Source organism: Buteo buteo, chromosome 24 (genome assembly GCF_964188355.1).
Source record: "Buteo buteo chromosome 24, bButBut1.hap1.1, whole genome shotgun sequence".
In the NCBI taxonomy this organism is placed as follows: Eukaryota; Metazoa; Chordata; class Aves; order Accipitriformes; family Accipitridae; genus Buteo; species Buteo buteo.
Genome location: NC_134194.1, coordinates 16,284,933 through 16,304,066, shown reverse-complemented (window position 1 = coordinate 16,304,066; position 19,134 = coordinate 16,284,933).

Below are 19,134 nucleotides of genomic sequence, written 5' to 3'. Positions count from 1 at the left end.
AGATGAAAGTAAACATTTTAAGGTAGGAAAGCCAGCTATTATAGCAATGCTGGCTTCCAGTTTTTCACCCCAAAGCTGCTACTTTTTCATGAAAACAGCTCATTAGTAATAGACTTCTGCATCTCATCTACAACTTGAGATGGCATATCAAAGTCCTATTCCCCTCAGATATGGTTGTAGTTTCTTTATCATCTTATTTACCTAGAGGCTGACCAGTCTAGCTTTCCGTCCTACTGTTCAGGCCACCCATGCAAGTTATGTCAAATTAAACATCCCATTTTAATGGGATCCCAATATTCAATTAGAGTGTCAATCTCTGGAATCTAAAATATTATTCAGCATTTTAAAAGTAGTATAAAAGATATTCATTTAAAAATCTATAAGCTAGCTAAATAATGAATATGAGTAACAAAATCGTGTATTTGGGGATTTTTTAAGTTTGATAAGAGTGTAAATGGGAGATTTTCAGAAGAATTCAGCACTCAGGAGCTCCCCTCCTGCCATCTCCCTCCAGACATTCAAAAGTGGTCAATATCTCACATAATGAGAATATTTGAAAGTGTGGCCATTTCTTTCAGTATCTAAATGATGAATGAACTTTTTGAAAACATTGCCCTGCTGGCTCCAGCCACAATGTTCTGATGTCTTAGGTTAACAATAATTGGATATGAAACTTCAGATGTGATAACTGAACGGCTTTCATGAGCCTTAAATTCATAAAGACAATAACCTCTCCTCCTCAATGAATTCAGTATTTTCTATGTGAAATATTACCATAATTTCAGCTGATCTGTAATCTCTTTCTGAACCATGATGTGCATGCAAGTGTTGTAAGCCTCTACTCTTGTACAGGGTAACCAGAGTTTTCTGACGTTTAAAATATCTAGCGGCATGACAAGAATTTGTATTTGCATATACATAAGTCGTGCCAGCAAAACTAGATGAGTGACAAACCATCAACAACAAGCTGCAGCATTGCCTGTGGCTTTCACATCAAGCATGGCTGTGTATAAAAATGTTACACTGTTGAGAAAAATTAGCTTGACCACCACAGCCTCTGTTTTATACATACTCTTCTGAAAAAGAAAACGTACCTTTTAAAAATTCCTGTAAAGGAGAAAACTTTTTATTACATTTATTTGAAACCTTTTTGTATTGGCAATCCATTGAGGGGAAAAAAAAGTTTCACTTCTGATATGATACTTGACATAAGCTTCTACGTGAGGATTTTCTTTCCCATCTATCTCTGACTATCAGCAATGGTATCTCCTGAGGTTAAACCAGGCTGTATGATGCCTGTGAAAGGTTCGTTATAGCTTACTATTGCATCCCACTGGTGCGGCTTCCTTCCCTCACCTGAAGAAGCAGCTGCACTGTACAACAAAACTTATGGCTAGTGAGGATTAATGTCAGAGAAAAGTAAAACATGATTTTGTTTTCATGTGACTGATAGTGCATATATTCCTCAGAATCACAGCCGAGTCCACAGGGACATTTCATGCAGTTGAAACAAGCAACTCATGCAAACCATCTGCAGCTTAACCACATGACAGACCCAGTGGTGATTTCATAGTTGCCAGTGAAACAAACTCCGATTCCTCCCAGAGAGACAAATGCTGCTGCAAAACAATCCAGAACGTTTCACACCTTGGCGTATGAGTCTTGTGAGAGCTGACCGAAAGAAAAGGAGAATAAAGTAACAAAGAAACTAGAGCTAAAAAGGAAACTAAAGTAAACTTTTAAAAAATCCCTAAAGCTAGAAAATAATGCATAAAGTAAAACCACTTTTGTTGCATAACATCCTGCCTTGTTTCCAGCTAGTAAGGTTATGTATTGTATGAGACAGTGCAGTAAGTGCACAAGTGCCAAATTTAGCATTTTGTACTTTCGGCTAAGACATTTGTACAATGCAAGATAAAAATGGAATGTGGAAATAGGTAGGAAATTCCTTTGCTGAAGATTTTTTTATTTTTCTAATGATGTCAGTTTTTAGAATTGCTGGTGGGTCCAAACTGGTATCGCAGGGAATAATGAACGTGTAACAGTCAGAACTGTGAAAGGCTCCCAAGCTTCCCTGTTTTTTGGTGAGGAGGGAGTAACTGCTGTCCAGAAAGTGCTCCACTCCAACTGCTGGGAGAGGACAGGTTTATCATTGACCTCTGCATTGCATTTCTAACTCCACAGACTGCACTTGCCCTGGAATCCCCGAAGACCAATCATAATTAGTTCTTCAGAAAAGTCAAGTAATTTGGGCAAATTCTCACTCCGTCAATTTAGTAACACGAGCTACCCAGGAGGTCCCAGGGGCACACATCGGCTCAACAACAGACACTGCCAAACGCAGAGGGAAGAGTTTTGTGGCAGACCCTTCACCAACACCTGACATTTGTAAATGAAGAGTACAGACGTATTTAGGAGACAAAAGAGTTGTAGTCCCTATCTCCTCTGAAGTGTATGTTTTGGAAGGAGGTATGTTCTTTTGTGAGAAAGGAGAGCTATTATTGATGCATGCTTGGTAGGTCATAGCACTTCTCTTCAGCTGATTCAACAGACATCTGCTACGTATCTATTAATCAATCATCTCTAAGTTGATTTTATGGTTGCAAGTAGCACAGTCACATTTCAAACAATTTCTACAATTATGGAAGTAGCTAATAGCTCTATCCTGAATTTCATTACACAAAAAATTAGTCTGATTCTATATAAAAGACTGAATAATGAAGGCTCTTTTTCTCTGTATCACTACTTTTTAACAAGGTTAAACAAAAGGCAATTTAAGAAAACCACTTTGTTTTATACTGCTGAACTGCTCATTTTGTCACACCACCTGTTTGTTTGACGTGACCTGATACTATGCATCACAAGATGACTTACCAGTTTAAAGAAAGAAAACATCCCCAACAGGCTTTACCAGTTTCAGAGCCTCATATATTACACAAACTTGCTTCTAACCTTCTGTTAGGAATTACTACCTGGAAGAGATTTTAGGCTACATTTTCTGTCTGTAACTTCTTGTGAGTAATTACGGCCTCAGGTACCAAACATACTTTGCCTTCCTGCTGCTGTGACACACTAATATCCGCACTGCATATGAAGCTATGGATCTCAAGAAAGGCAAAAACATAGTCATGCCAACCTGCCAATTAGTGAAAAACAAGTAACTGTTATTACCTCTGTCAAATCCCCAATGCTTTGGTTATGTTAAAACTTCAAAAATGCAACCAGGTAACGAGTTTCAGTGATATTTATGTAGAATGCAATACATTTGTTTGTTTAAGATACCAGTGAAGATTGCTTTTATATTCTGTAGTTTGGGCTACATAACCTGGGGAAATGAAAAAACGCATCTATCAAGCACTTGACTGACAGCTCCTTACCTGGATGCCTACATAATGGTACCTAGAAAGAAGATCCCTTTACTAGGGTTTCTGCATTTAGAGGTTAGGGGAAAAACTTTCTCTAACTTGCAGTTCTAAATTAAGTTGCATTGTAGTAGCTGACACCTTTGAGGTACAGGCTGTCATCAAACCCAGCAGCCATTTGCCAACTTAAACCAGAGAAACACAGTGGTATAATTACACAGAAATTATCCAGGATAATCTGCAATGCTTATTGGCTTTCTTCTGTACTCGGTACTCTGCAATCTCCTGAAGGCAACAACAGCTTTAAAGACATGAATTATTACATTACAGCACCCATGATCATGAAGTCTTTGGGGTTTAAGCACTTTCATGCAATGAATTTTCTGTCAAACAAAGGAAGTTCTCATTCACTAACAAACCTCTAAGGGCATCAAAGATGCTCCAAAAATCAGCTGGTTTAATTGTGCTTCATGGCTAAACTGGAACAAGGGGAGGGAGGAATATTTACACTACCTGGTCTTATATCCAATAGAAATACCTAAATTAACCATTGGGCCCCTTGTACAGCAATAAAAAGGGTGAAAGATCCTTAACTTAGAAATGACTTTACTTAGACTTCCCTGAATTGCTTCGAAAATCATCTTCCTCTCCTGCTCCCGAGTATACAGATAGCCAATGACACAAGCTGCCTATCTTGGGCACATCAGCTGAATTCCTACAATTAGACTCCATGACTACCTGCAAAACTCCCGTCATATTAACTTTCCTCAGTTTTCACAGTAACTCTAGAAAGAGAGCTTAAGACAGCGTGGCACTCATGCACAGAGTGCCTTTTGATAGCAAACACCACATCCAAATGCCTTTACTTTGTCAAGCTCATTTTTTTAGCAAAGCACTACAATATATTTCCTTCCTTCTTGGAAGTCTCTGTGTTCTCAGTTGCTATTTCAAATTAACCTAGATATGGAGATTAAACAACCATTTGGGAAAAAGTGCTAATCAGAGGGAAATACCATTGTCTAGTGTTTCTCAGCCAGAGTGGCTTTGGTATGGATTAAGTCTATAGCACAGAAAATGGAGATGACTTAGAAATAAGAAATGAAACCTTCTATTTTCTGTGACCTCCTCCAATAAACAAGGCTTGAGCACAGCAGCTGTGAGAATCCCCTGCATATGCTGGCGGATGGCGATCCAGGGCTGACTTGATTTCAGGCCGTATCCCTTGTGAACGACTGAAAAGCTGGCTTATTCATTTTGTGGCCTTATTCCAGTTGCTGAGGTTTATCTCCCCAGTCTCGCAATCCTTTGTGCACACAGCTCTCTGTAGGAAGTCCCAAATAAAATCCCCTTCATCACTATAAAGCTAAGCGCCGGGAGTTGACTTTTGCAACCACCGTCCTTTTTGCACAGTTTCGGGTTCCCATGACACGGCGTAGCAGCTTGCTGAGTCGGGGTGGCTCGCCGCAGGTGCACGTTTACATGCGGCACTGAGGTGAGGACTCCAGGTGGGACAGGGCATTAAAGTGACTGAGGGCTCGTGAAGACGGCCGAAGCAGACTCAAACGTCTGACGACAAGTCTGCACTGTTAAAATGGCCTTTGCAGTCAAAGGAAATGGGCTTTACAGTCAGATAGAAATAGATGAGGGAAAACAAACAAAGTCATCTGAGGCTCTAGAAGTTGCCACTACTTCAGGGAAACAGTAGGGATGATAAAGGTCAGAAAGCCATATGAATCTGTCATCTCGTGCAACAAGACAGCGGAGGATCGGGTAACACCTTCTCCAAATCTCAGCCACCAGCAAATAATGCAGAGAGGTCGCTCAGCCTCTCTGCAAAGGCTGACGGAGGCTTCCATCTCAGGAAAAGCTACCTGCTTCACTTTAATCGCTTTGGGGAGTGCTAAAGTGCCTTTCTCATACTTGGAGTAACGCCATGGTTCATACAAAGCTCAGCTTACTTAAAACAATAACAACTCTCATATTTAATAAGCCACGTCTCCTTCCATGGCTACCTTGATTCCTGCATTACTTACAAGAAATGTTCATAATAATATTTTAAGTTAATTTATAGAGCTTTTTAGCTTTTATTTTTTAAAACTGTTTTTCAAAAGAGCACATGAATAATCAAAGCAGAAATAATGAGTCAAATCAACAAACGTAGTAATTTCTATGTGTAAAATAGTTTCAAATCAGAAATTGAAGTTATATTTATACTAATGACAACCTTAACATCCTAACAGGCTCCAATTTTTGCATAAAAATGATACATTTTAAATATCCAAAAGCTTGATGGGAATTTTATACTCTGTTTATGTTAAACCAAAAAAGTGAACTTAAAGTAATCATGTAAATTGAATGATAATAAGAGTTCTTTTATATTTTTAGACTACTTCAAATGAATAATTTAAAAGGCATCAAGCAAAATATTTTATTAACATAAAGTTAATGGTATATTTTTATAGTATCTGATTTTCAAAAATTTGTACTAAGGCATTATCATAATCAGCTCATGTCAGTAGTATGCCATTTCACATGCTTTTATTTCTGACTAGAGTTAATGTACTCCCTGGCACAGACATTAAGTCTAAACCTTATTCCTGAGCTATCACTACTGCTTTTTTATTAAAATACTTGTAATTTGTTAACTTTTACAGAAATCTAAAATAAAGAGGACGTCGCTCTGTGAATTGAAATTTCTGCTAGGATGTATTCCAATGACAAAATCAAGGGCTCAACAGCGAGAAATTCCAGCACTCTCAGACAAAGAGAAAGAAAATAAAAAGGATCAGCCAGCGTATGTGTCACAAAGCAGATATTATGTTGTGAAACCAAGACAATTACAGAATATTAAGAGATTTCCTCTTCATTCCCTGGCTAGAAAAAGAAGAAAACCACCTTACTCAGTGCCAACTTGAGGACAAGGGAAATGATGCCACTAGCATAACATTTGGGTTCTAATTCAAAGTATAATTTTTTTTTAAAACAGATATACCCTTATTACCAGTGGTGAAGAATACTTGAAATGTGGTTTTTCTCCCACAGTCAAATGTTCATACTAGGTGCAGAAGCTGTCTGCAGGATGGCCACAACTTGCTGTAGGTTTCCAGCTTCAACAGTGGAGACCACGCAAAAGCAAGTATTTCTTTGCGTTGGCATTTTCAGGTTCTGTTAGGAGATGAAGCTCATGACACTTACTATGTGGCACGTATGGGTTTGTAAAACCTTGCAAAACCTACATTTATCTACATTAAAATCCACAAAGTCTATACCACTTTTAATTTTTTTAAAAAAGTATTCTTTCATATAACCCATTAAAATATTTTTTTCTGAAAAATAGGGATGCCCTTTTTATTTCTTCTTCTGTCTTCCCAAATAAAGGGCACATATAAAACTCTTGTTCCATCCAGACAACTCTTGTCAATAATCACTGTAAAACTCACATTTATTTCACTGTGATTGCACTTTCTAATGTCCGTTGTTTTATTATCAATTCCAAATAATATGTTATCATTAACACTGATGACAAATACACCACCATTTAGAACTGGATGGAGCATTGCCATTGGCTTTGCTGTAAATAAATAGAGCGAGCTGAAGTAAGTCTTGTAACATAATGAAAGACTAAGCAATTGCAGACTTAGGGCTATGGAAACAAACTTGGCATGTTTAATTACCCTTATCAAAGGACTTGATACTTTGATAATATACTGTGTAAAAATGCTGTAACATTTGAGAATAGTTTGAATTAAAAATTCCAATTGATGGTTTGTCAAAATAAAATAAAAAAAGGCTATGAGGGTGAATATGTAGCCTCATGAGTCTTCTTCAGTACTTCAGTGTCTTAATAATCACCCAGTAAACATTTGAAGCCCCCAAAAATGTTCAAATGATTAATTTAAAAAAGAAACAAAGCAGGAAGATTTTTGAATGTGGAGTCCTACGACACACTTCAAAGATCCCTTGAAAAGAGAACACTTTGTGATGGAAATATTTTTCCTCAGGGGTTTTCTATCACCATTTGAAATTTTATATGCTTTCCCATAATATTTTGCCCATTATATTACCATCTTCTCTACAGCAGCAAGAAAATTATTAAAAGATGAGAAGATGAAGAAAATCCACAAAATTGCTTGGTCTCACAAGTTTTGAATTGGGGGAATACATGATATTTTTTCATTCAACTGAAAAAATTAACAGTCTAAGGAAGGCAACATCAAATTTAGGCAATAAACTCTTCTGACACCGGGTGTTTTTTTTTCAAATTAGGAATGACACAATAAAGATTTTTTTATTTTATTTATTAAACACTCCTAGATGTACACTGGAGTTCCACCTGGAGTTCCACATCTCTGGCGGTGAAATTTATGTTGTGCAAAGACTTAGTTCAAAACCTAAGCATTACTTGAAACACCCCACTCAGATTTTGAAATCTCCGAGGATTCTGCTCTGCAGAAACTGCAGATTCCCAAATATACATCTTGTGTTGGTGTATATGTGCATCTTTGTATTGAAAACATGTCTAAAAGATTGTAAAAAAAAATACACAAAGCCCCCACAGATATCACTTAGTTCTACCACTCCTATTACAGAGAACAAAAATTAAAAACCCCAAACTCCTAAACCCAGAAATAAAACGACAAAAAAAGAATCCACAGCCACCTTGTTCCAATGTTATTTAGATAGTAAACAGAATAGTTAACAGACTTTATTATTCCTTAAATACTTGAGCTATTAGAAGCTATTCCAATTCCTATTCAGTTTATCAGCAAATTTCCAGTAACTCATAAATGAAAGGAAAATTAAACACAATGAAACATCTATCATTTCTGAAGCTGAGAATTTTCCTATTATAGTCATGTCAGAATCTTTTTTCCTTTTTCTAATCCAATGACATGTTACATTAACATTGGAAAGAACCACTGAGTGCATTTGTACATTCTGATTTCCTAGAATCTTTAAACCCAGACTGAATGGATTTCCAAAATATACTATTCATAAAAATAAGTCATTCCTCTTAAATGGGAGTGATTAGATAAAGACGATAAAGACCTATCTCTGTGCACAGATCTAGATATCAGTTTACATGACCTTTCTGACATAAATTCACGTATCTGGCTCCATCAAAATGATGCACAAAGCATACAGAAGAGTCCAGAGAAAGCCTCATTCCTCACACCCTCTGCATTGCCATGGCACCTACGTTAATTTGTGAAACACAGAGCACTAAATGTGTTGTGAAAGGAGTGTGATGGCTGGGGAAGCATTGCTGAACTGGAGTAAGGCTGGTGAGTATGTTAACTTTCTGGTAATGCTGGTAAACAGCTGTGGAACAAAGAGAAGTCTTTAACACACTGGAGGTGACTAGTTGTGAACATTTCAAAATGATGCAAGTAGAAAAAACAAATGATCTTTACACAAAATTTGTTTATATATTAAGAAATGTACCAAGCTTGCACTCTTAAAACTGGGCTTCAAAGATGCTTAAGATCCATGCTGAGGGAAAACTTTCACCCATTATTATGAAATTGCTGAAAATTAAACTCCATAGAGAAAAATACCACTTTCATTTTACTGCTGCAAAATGTCAATATTTTAAAAAGTTTAAAAGAGATAGTTTTGCTGTTAGGACTGGTTGAATAGCCAAAAAAAAAAAAAAAGTATACCCTCTTACTATGTCTTTACTTTATAAAAACATTAATTATGACAAGCATGGCAACATTTTCATGCAGTTTTATTCTCTTTTCATTTGTTATATTAACAGCAGCTTCACAATAAATATTTAAGTCTAATTCCAATGAAGCATATCCAAATTTAAACAGTCCAATCACCTAATCGAAAATAATTCTCACTAAAGTTATATCTGACTATTGACACATTGTCTTGTTGTTAACACTTGTTTTATTTTGAGCTAATAACCACTTCCCGGAACTCAAGGATATGGAATGTCTCCTTTCAGCCCTACTGAGAGACTCTGTAACAGTACCCCTCCTTGATTCACCAGCTAAAGATAATTCTAGAAATACTAATTCCCAAAGGAAAAAGAAAAAAAAGATCAAACAAATAAACTTGCCCTTTTGGCAGTTTCATATTGTCTCTAATCATTATCCCCTTGTCCGTGAATGGAGAACAATCAAGATTAGTATCTCCTCTGGAAATTCTGGGGAACTGACCAAATCAAAAGGTATTGGTAAATGTTCCTAGAAATATTTTAAGATTGGCTCAAGGTTCACTGCCCATGACTGCAAACAAAGCCTTGAAAATCTAGAATAGAATTATTTTAAAATGATTGTGACCATCTTGCTTGTGAAAGCAAGGAATTTAAAGCCAGAACTGTTTTTTTCTTTTTTTTTTTTTTTCCTCCTTCCTTCTAACAGGACAAGCCCCTCACTGGAAGTGATTGTGAAAGACATTCAGTCTGGTTTTGCCTAAGTAATTAGATGAAATATTGTTTTGGAGTGTGGAGATGACCAGCCTTTGTAAGTCAAGTGGAAGGGCTTATTAGAGATAGAAAGCTCAATATCAGGTCTCCAGAGGAGATACGCACACACGTGGATGGAAATGGTTTGGTGGCCTTAGTTCTTTGCTGTTTAATGCAAGGAGGCAGGAAACAAGATCCACAATTTTCTGTGGCCTCCATGCTGTGGTTATTTTCTGCTGAATAGCACAGAAATAAAAGCTTTCGTATGTATTTTTGGAAGTAGAATTCTTACAGTGGTAAAATAACTGTAATCAAGAACAAGCTGAATATGGAGTGTAGGAGGATAAGAAAGGTTTTCAGGGCTAGAAGGTCCTGTAGACGAGAAGAAAGTCTGGAGTAAATATAACAGTTTAAATGGAGCTTTACAAGAAACTTCTAGATTCAAAGAATTCTCTTTTGGGGTCCATGTGAGAACATTTCTTCTAAGATGTTTACATGGCTATTTTTGGGGGTATTCTCAGCTGTTAGTGGATTTATACAACCTTCTATGATTACTTCATTTGAATTACAAAGCCATAAGCAGTCAGAATAATTCTTCATTGCACCTGCACCTACACAGAGGAATAATTCCTTATCGCTTAATGCCAAGATGGAAAAATGTTGGTGGCCCAGATCAAGAATATGTCATGTACTTGAGGAAGTGATTAAAATTATAAAAAAATAACCATCAGACAGCCAGTTAGATAGCTAGGATGTATCTGAATGCTAAAATTCACATCTGTTTCCTAGTCTCATCCAAATATGATGATCAGATTCAGGATTTTGGCTCAGTCTCATAAATAAAAATGAATTAAAAAGTAAAAATGTTGACAGAAATGGTGAGTGTATAGGTTTACTATCCTATAGTAGGTTTTGTACTATTCCTTTACTCCAGCAAACTGTAAACAACTCTTCAAAAATTCTTTGCCTGCATTGTCGATACAATTTCTCCGTCTGCCATGAATAAGTACACACATAAATACTCTTTATCTACTGGGTACTTACAGCACTGTGGATGCACCATTCGTGCTAGGGAGACTTGACATAACTACACTCAAGCTACCTGCTAGGGATTTCGTTCTTTGTGTATACATCGTGCTGTAATGACTCAAACAAATTCCTGCCTCCACATTGTTTATTTAAACAACGGCATTTTTTTTCACAGATTGAAATACAATGCTTCAGTCTTATAATAAGAGTTAGTGAGGGAATAATAGCAGCGCACACACAAAAGGAGAACAAAGTACTCAGATATTTCCCTCTATGTTTAATTTTCATCCATCCACGCAATACAGGAAAACACACAACTGTATGTACACACACACACATTCTAAAGCTTATATGAGGAAATGGTTATAAAATACAAACGCACTGCATTATTGTGTGAGTTTTCATTAGTGTCAACTGTACCTTTTTCCACTTAGTACTTAACTTCTCTTAGCTCTTAAAGGTGAGAATTTTCAATGGGTGATATTCATCTGGACATCAATGGTAATTTCTCTGTCTTGCCGTATCATGTGTTATTATTCAATTCAACAACTATAATCCATACAGAAATTATGCTTCATCTGTTGATTATAGTCCCAGGAAGAATAGCAACAAAAAAGAAAGGAAACCATTAATAATTTTAGAACAAGAACAAATGGTAGTATATTGAAATACTAACACAGAGACATCCATCCATTGCAGGTATAAGAATAACTTTCTGTACCAACTGCAGCAGTATATATTCAGTGGATGTGAAGTGCATAGCTTGACGGGTAATCTGAAAGAGCTGCTGCTTTGTTTTCTTTTCAACCTTCCCTTAAACTTTGCCCCCCACCCCCCTTAAAAAAAAAAAATTTTTTTTACAAACAAAGCAACAAGTTGCCATTGCTTAGGCTGCTGATTATGTTGAGACAATGCTGATGGATTGTGTCTCATAGTATCCTTGTACCCTTTACTTTGTTTCTTATACATAGTTTTATAGTCAACCTGTAAGTTCTCTGGGACAAGGACAATCTTTTGTTCTTTGTCTGTACATACTGAATAATGTAGGGTCCTGATTTGTGAGCGGGCTCCCAAGTGCTATGATGCAATACAAATAATGAATGAAAGCACTTAATTTTTAATTTGAAATAAAATTGTCAAAAGTGATTACTAATTTTAGACTTATCAACCAGAAACAGCTGGGATCTCATTTTAGGAGATCCCAAGCATCTACACTCTCAGATAATTCAAGTGCAGCTGGAGTGCTCAGATTGAGCACCCAATATCCTCAGCCCCAAAATTAATTGAGGATTTTGAAAGTGCTGGCTCAAATATTAGCACATTCCATTGATTATCCTTTTGAGGGCCTGTTTTTTCTGCAGTCGCCAGGCAAGGCAAAGGGGCTAACTGTCTTTTCTTCTGTCATGCTTCATTAATCCCTTTCTTTTTGAAAGGACAGGTGAAATTTAAGTTGCTACTTGAGGATACCCAAAGACTCAAACAACCTGTACCTCAAAATCGAAATGCATTTCTACCTTTGCCTTATTTTTACCCACGCCGTTCTCTGCCCACATACTGGGCTTCTTCCAATAATTTCCTCCAGCAAAGAGAGCTGGGACAAAGCTGCCTTGGATGCCGCCGGTGTTCTTGGATGGTCAACAAAGGGTGCTAATGGACATGGCAGCTGGCTTTCTCCCCCTTGAGGCTAAACATTTTCCCTGCACTAACTCCACACTTGACTGATCCAAAAGCTGACAGCTGTGAGTTTGTCCTGAAACCATGCTGCAGTAACTGCTGCCATTTCACAATATAACTCCACTTTCTCATGTGGATTTAGTGCCAAGCACACAGCAGTTTGTGAGCCACGCAGTATAGAAAAAAGCTGAGAGAAACAAACACATTTCATTTTGGTCTACATTACCAGCACTTTTCCTTCTTTTTTCTGAGGCTATGAGCTAAGGAAGAGTGTAAAATGAACCTGAGGCATTTGAAAAGATATGCCAGTAAAATCTGGTTTTGCATGAATGACAAATAGGTAGAATTACAGAGTCTAATGGAGATTTAACTGGATTAGCTCTTAACACTATATTGTATTTTATTAACATTCACGAGTGTACTTCAAGTAATTTTCATTAGGAATAAGTTTAGAAGAGTTCAGAGAGAAAAAAAAATGGAGGATGCCTCTGAAATGATGCATGTATATGTGATAGCTGGAAGTATCTCAAAAGTTAGTGCAGTATTTTGCAACTCGTGATTCTTGTTCCCACTATGTAAAGCTGGATGCTTTACTTCTACTTTTCAGACTAATGAATTAAGGAAACCAAAGTAACTGAAATATGTAACCCAAGTCAGGAAATTCATAGACAGTAAACCTAACACATGCAGTATGTGTTATGTGTAGTACCGTATAGCAACAGTTCTCACTTCACAGCACTCCCTTATATTTCTGATTCCATTTGAGTTCATTCTCACAGTCTGAAGTACAACCAAATGCTTAAGAGAAAAATTAGCAAATCATTAGTGATTATATTCCATTAAGCCTTTAGAAAACTGGGCAGTCCATTTGATTTTTAGCAGGTAAATAACTGTTTCAGAAGGTAAACAGCAACTAAAGACTATTTTGGTTTTTCTGAGCATGTCAGAAAAGTTTGTATGTCTCGTAAAATTCATTAACATTTAGAGGAAATCAAACAACTAAGTTATACATTATTTTCAATAATTAAATAGAATACAAAATATTTGCAAAAGCTATAAATTCAGTCCTAAAATAAACACCAGAAATAAAACGGGCATAATTACCAGAAATGCTAACAACCCTCAGGAATTCCAGCATCTTTGCAAGTCAGGCCCCTTCTCACTTCATGTCTGCACATGACCCTGAAAGCCCAGGGTAACTACGGGCGCCACACCTGACATTTCCAGCTCCTGATCTCAGCAGCCAATTCATTCTGAAAGCTAAAATTATTTGCTCTCTCTGAAGTTCTTATAATAGCTTATTTGTGAAAAATACCAGTCTGAATCGATTCCTTGAAGCCAAAATTCAGGGCTGAAGAAAATACGTATGCATTTATCACAACAATATAGCACTGGAAAAAGCAATGTTACTGTAACGGATCTGGAACAAACAATGAGTACTGGGAGAGGTGGAAAACAGACTGCTCCACCAATGCCAGAAAGATTTCATGCTGTAAGACAATGCCGTTTCTATTTTTTTCTGCCTTTTTTTTCTTTTAAGAGAACCAAAACTAATTTAAATAAGAACTGTGAACATTCCCATGCATTTGATACTTATATGCCACATTTTTATTCTTCTAATAAAAGAAAAATAAAAATGTGGCATAACATTAACATTAGGGAAGGGGTTTTTTTTTAGGCTACTGAAAGATTCCACAGTCCCAGTCCTCAAGATCCAGATTATCAGCAGAAGAGCTAAAGCTCAGACCGCAGCAATGCTGACTTCTCCACACTTCTCTCAGCAAAGTGCCTCAGCCTTGAAGATCTCAGCTGCGGCGGAAACAGGGTTTTTCAGCCTCCCCAGCTCAGATGGTCTTTGTACTCCCCCTTCTGAGACTGTCAGAGGGTGTTAATTATATCTGACTGTAGCCTGAGGCTTGGGATGTGAGCACTTGCCTATTAGGAATGAACTTTCACATTGCTGCAAACCTGTACCAGCTTTAAAACAACAACGAAGAAGTAGAAATCCTTACACTTCTACCTGTCACTTGTCACTAAGGAAGGTCTCTAAACGTTATTACTCTAACTTCATTTCATTTTCAGAATAGGGTAAGCGTGGCGAGCATTGCTGTCTATATGGGAGATGAGACTCGGCGCTGCTCCAGCTGGAGCACCCACAAGGGGCCGTGAGGACGGGACAGCAGGGGCTGGTGTCATTCGGCACCAAAACAAGGGCTCCACCTTCTCTCGTTCTTTTTTCTGATGATGTATCTGCACCGACACTGTGCAAACTGCTCTGACTATGGGCAAAGGGGGATGAAAGGAGCTGAAAATGTTTTAAGTCATTTCTGTGGAAAGACTTCTATTTTGATCACCCAGCTTCAGTGCAAGAGGAGCCAAGCGATGATACTCCGAGGGACCTCTGGAGGAACCTGCTTCATTCCACTCATTCTTGAGCAGCCTCTGAAGACTCACCAGCTAAGTCCTTACCAGTGGGTGCTGTGAAGGGTCCCCAAAAGACCACCCCAACCTCTCAAAAATCTCCCCATGTTCCGGTACTATGGCAAATAGCACAGGGAGAGAGAAGGGAGAGGGCATTCAGGCCACGCTCATTCTCTCACTGAGTATTCAAGAAGCCACGTGTGGAAGGCCCCTCGAAGGAAAACCTGGGCCCTCAGCTGTCACCTTTCTGTTCCTTACGTTTCAAACCCCATCTTTCCTCTCAGTAACTTTTTCATCTGTTCTGCTCTCTACGTGTTTAGGAAACTGCTCAGGTTCCATTCCTTCACAATGCATCTTCTAAAAGTCATTCATTAAGTAACAATTCTTACTTGCACTGATTTAGGAGAAAAAAACGCAATTTTCAGCTCTTATTAAATTATCAAGATGCCCATTCTGTACTCAGTTTGGAGTGTAGAATCACAATTCCGAAATAAAAATGAAAACATAACATGATGCAATGGTTATTCATCATTCATAACCGCAGTATTTTCCTAAAATTGCCAACTGCTTATTATATAAAACTGTACATTTAAAGGAAGTGAAAAGGGACTAAAGAGAAAGTAGCATGTTTTTCTCTTTTCCTCCCTTCAGTAAGTCAGAGAAAGGGAGCACAGTCACAGTAAATATGTAGTTCTTCTGGTACTTACTTCATTTTCATAAAGTACTGTTTTGCTTGTATGCTTAAAAAGTAACCAATAGAGAGATTTGCTGTAAGGCTGAATTAGGAAATGGATGCTTTTTAAATGCTGACTAAACAAAGAAATTAATTGTATCATTTCAGATCAAAATAGGGCCACAGCATAAGTAGCTAGATTTTGAATTGAAATGAAAAGTTGTGACTGAAGCTGGTAAAATTATTGAAAATACTGTTTGTTGAGAATGTATTCCTTTTTCTGTTCACAGTGCATTTATAAGCGGGCTACTCTATATGAATCAGATCACAATTAGTGGACCCTGGGTGAGAACATATCTCAGCATAAGAGTTGCTGATGAGTTATTCATTTTACTCTGCATTATTCATGATGTGCAATTGGTCAACTAAAATCACTGTATCACTTTTGTTCCTGGTGTAGACAAAACACTTTTAAACTGAAGAATAGAAAATATGTGTACTCATGTGAATATCTTTGCTTGTAAATGGTTAGGGCCGTTTTTATACAAAGGACAGTCATTCCACCAACAAATCCAGTTTAAAAATAGCCAATAAGGCAAAGAACAGAAAAGACCTCTCAAATACAAATGATGTTTGCAATTTGTTTTTCAGTATTTGATGAGCCTTGTTTGTGATTTTGTATGTAATTACAAATAATGAGTCCTAAAAAATGGGTAACATCATGTGTGTCATTTAGGTTTTTTGTTAGGTGGATAATGTCGCCACTAAGCCTTGAGAGAAAAATGTATATAGCTAACCTTCCTTTTTACATTCATTTTGCTCTTTTTTATTAACTTGAGTTTGATTTTGAAAACTATGAGTCAGAATTCCCCTTCCACATAAATATTAGCACATGAGGATTAACCATGGCTCTACCAGAATCAGCAGTGATATTGAAGATACCGATCTAGCGAGGCACTTAAACACGTGCTTAATCACTTTGCTGAAAAGATTACTGTTGGCTTCAGTAAAATGCTCTTTTTGCCATATATTGGAACCTAATAATCTTGAAGTGATGGTTAGGCAAGCTGGGAAGTAATGGAGAGCCCCAATGTTCAGCTACCTCCCTGCTCTGCGCTGGAACTCTGCGGCAGGGCAGAGGGTACGAGCTACCGGGCGTTTCCTTGTAAGAGCCCGCAGAGCAGAACGGCTGCACTTAGGCTACCGAGTTGTCAATATTGGCACATGGCAAATTTCTTAAGGAAAATAGATATCTATATGGACTTCCATGTTGCATGTGCAATCCTGGATGAATTTACACACCTCGTGCATAAGACAGCATACGTGCACTTCTTATACCTTAAAACCTAGAAAATTAGGAAGTGGTAAATCTTTTGGTAGAAAGTAGAAGACAGCAGATCAAAAAATAATAAATTGAGCACAAAGTATGTGACTAAGTCTTTGTAATTTTGTATTTCATTCGCAACATGAAAAAACTCATCAATATCGGACTCTCACACTTACTAACACTTTCCACATGTTTGTAGAGTGTGCTCCTTAAACACCGTCACGTATCTGGACCTAGCTTATAGAACAGACAAATAGATCGGACAGACTAATATAGGACATAGCATATTTCTGCTCTATAGAAAAATGCTAGGGGGGAAATCACACATAAAAATCTTGAATTCAGAACCAAATGTCAGAAGTAGAACCAAGAAGTATGGAAGTGAGTCTCCTAGCAGTATGGGATGATAAAGTTACAGACTAATGAATGTATGTAACGGATACATCATTCTTAATTGATCCTTCCTCATATAAAGGCAAACATGGATATATAACTCAGTGTTCTGCTACTATAGTTAATCCCTCTTCAGTAAGGATATATGTGTATACAGTCTCCTTCTACATTTGTGAGCTACTAATTTGTACCATCAGAAAACATATCTTATACTTTGCTTTACTAGTGAAAAATGCCAGTTTAGTACTGAAAAATAAGCCAACATTTAAGCAGATAAATTTCTTCAGCAGTTAAAGTGGATATTTTTTTACTCTGTATTGTTAAAAACAGCCTTGGTCAATCAAACACAGTTTCCTTGTTGCTGAGTCTTGATTGCTTCCATGACAACAATGCTATTTTATAGCAAGAATATCCTCATATATAATTAAGATACAGGATGCTATATGCTTGTTTATATTGAATTTAAAAGATAACTTGAAGAACTCACTATGTTTCTTCAGTTGTGGTCTCTGAACAGTACCGTTAAATCATAAATATTAAGAATTAAGGTAACTTAATGTTCTGTTCTGTAATGGAGCTGTTTGCATAACTGCTGTTAAAGCTCTAGACTTTTCCATTTAAACAGCATTTAATATTACTTACTGACACATTAGTTGGAAACTACAAGTCATGAAAATCTAATAATCAACAAAAATAAATAAAATAATGGCAAAAAAAAAAAAAAAAAAGAGGAAAAAACCTAATCCATACACGAAAATACAAGCTCTGTCAAAAATGTAGTTTCTACCATGGTATGCACCTGGTATTTCCTACAGCATTGCAGAATACCTTCAAACATGCAGACACAATAGAGTCCGTATGTGCTGCATGCAGACTCTGCTGCCAGTATGTGCAGCAAGATGTGGGTTTCTGCTGAGGCTTCCTATTCGAAGTTCAGTGTCAGTCCTGACTGCTTTTGAGATTCAATTCATACTAAGAGTAACCATTTATTTTTGTACTTCAGCAGCGATGCAACGATACCAAGGGCTGTGACACAGAAGAATCTGGAGTTCAAAAGTAAAATCATTTAATGAATGCATAGCACATGCCTTATTCATTATGCTGAATCCAGCCCTGGAGTTGGGCGATGCATACACTAATTCTCTATTAGAAATGGGATTCTACATTCCTCATTTAGAAAATAGCATTAAAAAATCAAGATGTTTGGCTAAAAAAGCTTTCATACCGTTTTGAACTTTCCTAGTATGTTTTTAAAAGCACGAGATAATCCTTTTTCTCAGCTATTGTGTTTTATTCTGTTGAGGGTTGCTGGCTGTAAAACATTGTACCTCCCTTTAAACTTTTCCATATAACTTGATTAGACAGCAGTAATCTCTAATGCTTTCATGTGCAAATTTAGGAGTGACCCGGAACAAACGAGTTTCCTTCATCACCATAGCAACCAGGACGATGGAAGAATGCCACTCACCAGGCAATGCAAGGCAAATTTCATCCCTTTGATGTTAATTAACAAATTGCTTTCAGAAAAGTCAATGCATTTTTCTTCTTTAAATGTTTGTGATAAATTTTTAATGTGTCTGAAAATGAAAGAGAAATACAGAAGCATCGGCTACTGACAGGTGAAGTGTGGACAACTACCTTGGCCGATGACCCGCGCACCAGTGCTACAGCAGTGATGCACCCAGGAGAGGGTTTGCATCAACTGGCTGCTCATAAATCACCTTGGGTGAATTTGGGGACTTGCAGTTAAGGGCTGATGCCTCCAGCTAGTTCAAACCATTTCTAACCCACACTGTGATGTGGGCCCTGCTATAAGAAAGTGGTCCATCCATTTTGA